We start from the raw sequence: 6000 nt of genomic DNA, 5'->3' as shown, positions 1-6000 counted from the left end.
CCCGGCTCCCATGTCCCGCCTTGTCTGCGGGAGTAGGGGGAGTGAGGCACCCATGAAATCTGGTCCAAGGGGAAAAAAGAGAGACAAAGGGATGGATTTTCCCTCCCTGTTTTTGCAACGACTTCCAGAGGCCCCCAGGGGAAGGCAGTTCGATAACCTCGAACTTCACCCTCAGAGAGTCTGGCCCTTGGCCACACGCACGATTGCAGAGGCGAAGCGAGAGTCCTTTCTACAAAATCCACTTACATTTCTGCGTGGTGTGTCTGCGCCCGATCCTGTCACACTGTGCGGTGTCCTCAGAGGGCCCCCCGAAGCCCCGCTTCAACCTCTCTTCTATTATCCACTCCCCGCTAGAGGAGTCCACGCTACATGCTTAAAGGGCGTCTTTCGACTCCATTTTCTGTCTTCAGAAATACAGTGTTTCATTACCTGGAAACATTGTCAAAATTTTATCCCATTATTTGCATGTTAAATTAAACATCGCTTTTGAAACGTAGAGATAGAGATATAGTCGACATACGACATGTGACAAGCTGCACACATTTCAAATGTACCATTTGATAACGTTTTATCATGAAGGGATCGTGGCAATCAATCGGGTAGGCATGCTCACCCCCTTTGTAATTTGTCGGTTTGTCGGTATTGTGACTTGTAATGACCGGGTTTTAGAATATTATCTCATTCCCTTGTAACAAACATCCCTTTAGGGCTCACTTGAGTTCATCGAATTTCTGATCCTACCAACAAAAGGTTTTTGACAAATATAATCTGGTTATTTTCAGATCCGATTATAGTTTCTCTGCCCCACTTCGTATTTCAAAGTTTAATCTTGGAAGAAAGTTCTGGGTGACGTATAAGAAAGGGGAGAAATCCTTAAACTATTGGTGATTTGGCAAATATTTGTTGAGCAAATGGTGAGGGCTTCTTATCCTTCCCCTTCCTAACCAGCAGGGGGAACTTGTTGACCTGTGGTCCTTTTTTTAAATTTTTTAACAAAAATCAAACTAATATGACACCGATGCTCATAGCAGCATTATTCACAGTGGCCAGAACATGGAAGTAACCAAAGTGTCCTACAATAGACAATTGGCTAAAGAAGCTGTGATTCATATATACAACGGACTATGACTCAGCCACAAGAAGAGATGAAATACTGCCATTTGCGACAGCATGGATGGACCTCGAGATAATCATGCTAAGCGAAATAAGCCAGACAGTGAAAGTTGAAAATCACATGACATCACTTAGATGTGGGCTATAAACCTCAAAGCAACAAACAAACAGGACAAACAGAGACTCATGGACACGGACTATAGGCTAGTGGTTTCCAGAGGATAGAGGGAGGGAGGAGCGGGGAGGTAGACGAGGTAAAAGGGGTCAAATATGTGATGACAGAAAGAAATCTAACTATGAGAGGTGAACACACAGTGTAATATTTGTATGCCTTACTGGTGAAATGTACACCTGAAACTTATTGGGTTTCGTGAACCAATGTCGCCATAAAAAAATAATAAATTAAAAAAAAAAAAAACAAAACTAGTATGAGCCCGGTGAATTAAGATTATCCCAGAGAAGAATGACAATAAATGAATCCGAAGAATGGCATGGGTTTCATGCTTCATTATCTCTGACCACCTACCAAGACTTTGAGTCTTCAGACATCTCTAATTTTATCCAATTGTTTTATTTATTCATCTATTCAATAAACATAACCTAGTTCCCATAATGCACAGGATTCTCTTAGGCCCTTTTTTTCTTTCCAAGGATTGTCTGAATTGCTAACATCAAGTTCAAGTTCAAGTTCGAATGGGGAGATAACTTAGATTAGAACAGTTGGAAATCATCTCGCAGTGTTTCCATCATGATGACTATGTAAACATTGTTCTCTGCAGAGAGCAGCACATATTATAATTATGTTTCCTTCTCGTGTAACAGTTTGGGTTTTTTTCCCTTAGTGTTTGTTTCTGCTTAGCTTCTGGGTACTGGGACTCCCAGTTTTATTCTTATGGTGCCAAATGCCATCCGGTAGTCTCGTCCCGGGGCCTGGGACAAAGCTGGGCAGAAGTGCCCTGAACAGGGACCCACCAGCCGCCTTGCCGCTCTTTTGGAAGAAGGTTGGTTCTGAGTGTACTGAGCTCCTCATGGCCACCACCTGCATGCCATCAAACGAACGCGTTCATATAAATCTCGAATCTGTCTTGGAATTAATTTTAGTGTGTGTTATGAGTCTATATTCCTTAGCTATTGCTGTATAACAATTATCCCCAAACCTAGGGGCTTAAAAAAAAAAAACCTAATTATAATTTATATCTTCTTGGTTTTTGTGAATCGTGGATTCAGCCAGGACGTTGTGGGGATGGCTTAGCTCTGTTTAGGGTGGACTCGAAGGTGGGGTGTTAAGCCATCTGAAGTCTTGACAGAACTTGGACGATCTGCTTCTGAAGTGTCTGGCTCGCATGGCTGGACGGTTGGTTCTGGAACATTGGTTCCCTTTTCCTGAGGGACTTTCCACACAGAGGCTTCCTCCACAGGGCCGCTTAAGTGCCCCTGTGACATGAACGTTGACTTCCACCAAAGTAAGCGATGGGGTGGAGGGGAGGGAGGGAGAGAGGGAGGGAACCTCCATTCTATCTATGTCCTAACTGCACAATCACGAAGCGTCCGTGTTGATACGCGCCTTTGTTAGAAGCGAGTCAGTAATTTCAGCACACTTTCTCATCGGGGAAATTGTGTCCCACCTGCAGTCAGGAGGGAGGGTGGTAATCGGCGGGCGTGTTTTAAAGCCATCACAGAATCTAACGGAAGCGTTGTCTAACTTTATCTCCAACACCGCGCATTGCATACTCCATCAGTACTCTCTGCCAATCTGAGTCACTACGGTTTGCATTTACTAAAATCGAATATGAATTTGGGTCTCTTCTGTTTTTCAGGCTGTACGTGCATTGACTTGTAGGCTAGTTTATCAGCCCAGCTGCTTTCCTGGAGCAAAGGAAGAACCTGGAGAGAAAGGAGGCCCTAGAACCCTGAGGGGCGGTGCCGAGAAATACATTGAAGAAGGGAACAGCGTGTTGCGAAATGACAGAAAATGTGTTGCTTTTCTCAGTCATCCCCAGGAGAGAGAAGTTGGTTGGCGTGAAGGTCTGAGTTTGTGCCTGACACTCAAGCCCTCATCCTGCTAATTCAGAAATATGGGAGCTGCCAGGGCTGATTCCTTGTCAGAAGGTGCCTCTGGCCTGCTCCAGACAGGACAGGAAGATGGAGCTGTCTTTTTAAATAATAGAGACATTGGAAGGTCACAAACACTCAGCTCCAAGCAGGCTGAGACCTCAGAGGCTCGCTTGGGGCCAGGGGCTGTCAAGACGCTAGAGAACCCTGGAATCAAGGGTTAATAGCTCAGCAGAAACCCCGACTGAACAAGCAATAGCTAGGCTAAAAAGTCAGTTATTTTAAGGAGTGGTCACGTAGACCTGTTCTGTGAAATCACCACAAGGGGCTAATGGGGTGAGCGAGGATGGAGGGCAGCAGGCTTGCCAGGGCCAGGCATGAATGGCCTCACGCGGCTGGGGCGCCCACTTAGGGTGGAAGGGACCCTGTCGGGGTGCAGGGGAGCATGCAGACCTCACAGGGAGACGCGGGCGAGATTCACTCAGAAGATTAGAGTGCCGGCCAAGTAGCTCAATTTTGGGCCAGGATCCAGGGAAAGGGTGAAATATCAATCAGGAAAAAACAGGCCTCTGGGGCAGAGAGCAAGTCGGTGGGTGCTTGTGCGTTTCGGGCCAGCGGGGTTCCAGGGACAAAGTGACGCCGCGCGCCCCCTGCTGGAGGGGACGCGACATCCCATTGGGGGCCGAGGAAGAGAGTTGGTTGTGTAGTCTCAAGAGCCTGGTGAATATTCAAAAAACCATCACCAAGACCAGTATCAAGGAGCTTTTTCCTTATATTTTCTTCTACGAATTTTACAGTTTGGGGGTTTACATTTAATTCTTTAATCCATTTCAAGTTTGAAGTATATGTGTGTGTGAGAAGCGTACAATAGGGATTTGATTTTATTGTTTTGCATGTGGTTATCTGGTTTTCTCCCCACCATTTATTGAAGAGACTACTCCTGAATATTCTTGGCTCCCTGGTCAAATAGGAGTTGGCCACGTATATGCATTGGTTTATTTGTGGGCTCTAGATTCTGTTCGATCAGTCTATGTGTTTGTTTCACACCCGTACCCTGCCGTTTTGATCATGATAGCTTTGGAATATAGTTTGAAATCAGGATTGAGATGCCTCCATCTTTATTCATCTTGCTCAAGATAGCTTTGGCTATCTTCCAAATGTTAGGTTTTCTCTATTTCTGTGAAAAATACCCACGGAATTTCAGTAGACATTGCATTGAATCAATACATCATTTTGGAAGGGGGGGGGTTAAACTTTTAATGGTGACCGATGAACACAACGATGACGTGCAAAGAGAATTTGGGCTCATCTCGGCCAGATTAAGACCTTTACTTGGGGGGGGGGGGTCTGTCTCTCACCCCACCTGCCCACTTCCACGTTTTAATGGTTGAGACTGAAAGTCTGCATTCCGCACACTATGACTCCATCACCTTTTCTTATGTTTCCTGTTAGGTTCTGCCAAAAAAAAAAAAAAAAAAAAAAAGCCACGGCAGGAGGTCAGATGGCAAAGGACAGAAATACAGGTCCAACATTTCAGGCATTGAAGCTGCAGGTGTGACCATGGACATGTGGCCCTGGTCCAGGTCGCACATCCGGTAGATCCAGAACTGACTGTGACAGTGGCTTCAGTACTGTAGCAGCAGGTACAAGCCCCTGTACCCCAGTGGCAGCATCCGGATATAACGACTGAACTTACCCTTTTGACGCTTTCCAACCTTTGTGCAACATTCTGTGTTAACTTCCCTCTGCTTGAAATACTTAGAATGGTATCATTTTTCCCAGCTGGACCCCGATAAAGCATCCTTTCGTGATTTAATATAAAAAGAACACTAAACCTTAAAAAAGTTTGGTGTGTATCCTTTCAGACTTTTCTTTATCATTTTAGCACATAATTGATTTGATATTGTGTGTTTACACAAATATTATTTTAGACGCATTATTTTACAACTTGATTTTTACGAAATGGACAACGGATCTTGGAGGTCCCTCAGTGTTAAGTATGAGATTGTTACATTTCTTTTAATTGATGCCTGGTGGTCTGTTAGCCTTTTATCTAATAACAGGCATTCTTTACAGTGTGACGTTCTTTATAGTGTGACGTTCTTTATAGTGCGACGTTCTTGCGCCTGTGGAAATGTCCCCTGTGGTAGTTAACCAGAGGGGGGACTGCAGAGTTGTAGGGTGTGTGCATTTTAAACTTGACTAGTTTGCCAAATCGTCCTCCAGAAATGGCTGTGCCAATGTACACACTCCCACCTGTGGGCAGCGTAGAGGATGAAATGCATTTGATAGTTTGAAAATGACTACTTCAGGCCGACTCCAATGGTGCAAGTAATTCTTGAGGTCAGTGTGGCCGCTACTCCCTGGCTCTCAGTAGCGGACCTTTGAGATGAATCTTTTTGTCAACAAAGTCGTACCCAAAGCTCACCATGATTTCTTGTGCCACCAGAAGGTGCACCTGAGCCTTCAGTTGGCTGAGGCCGCTGTCAAGAGGGAGGCAAACAGCCCTGAGCCTGGCCATGAGCAGGAGGATCTGCGCTGGGGCATCCAGGAGCTGCAGGTGCCTGCCAGTGGGCAGCCCCTGTGGAAGGCAGAAAAGGACTCCACCAGCCGCCACACGCTGGGGCACATACAGAGCAGCGAATCCGCAGTGGTGAGCTGTGCTGAGAATCGGGGGAAGCCGCACGGTGTTCACGTCTGGATTCCTTCCGATCACGTGGAATCGCGTGATGAATTTTAGATTTCGAGAGGCCCACGCAGAGTCCCTTAGGAGTGCTGTAACCTCTCTGCCTCGAGGAAACAGAAAATAAGCAGGACAGGGAAGGCGAGGAGAGA

This window comes from Rousettus aegyptiacus, unplaced genomic scaffold (assembly GCF_014176215.1).
Source record: "Rousettus aegyptiacus isolate mRouAeg1 unplaced genomic scaffold, mRouAeg1.p scaffold_m13_p_14, whole genome shotgun sequence".
In the NCBI taxonomy this organism is placed as follows: Eukaryota; Metazoa; Chordata; class Mammalia; order Chiroptera; family Pteropodidae; genus Rousettus; species Rousettus aegyptiacus.
The sequence above is the reverse complement of the archived record's forward strand: the minus strand, read 5'-3'. Positions refer to the sequence as shown.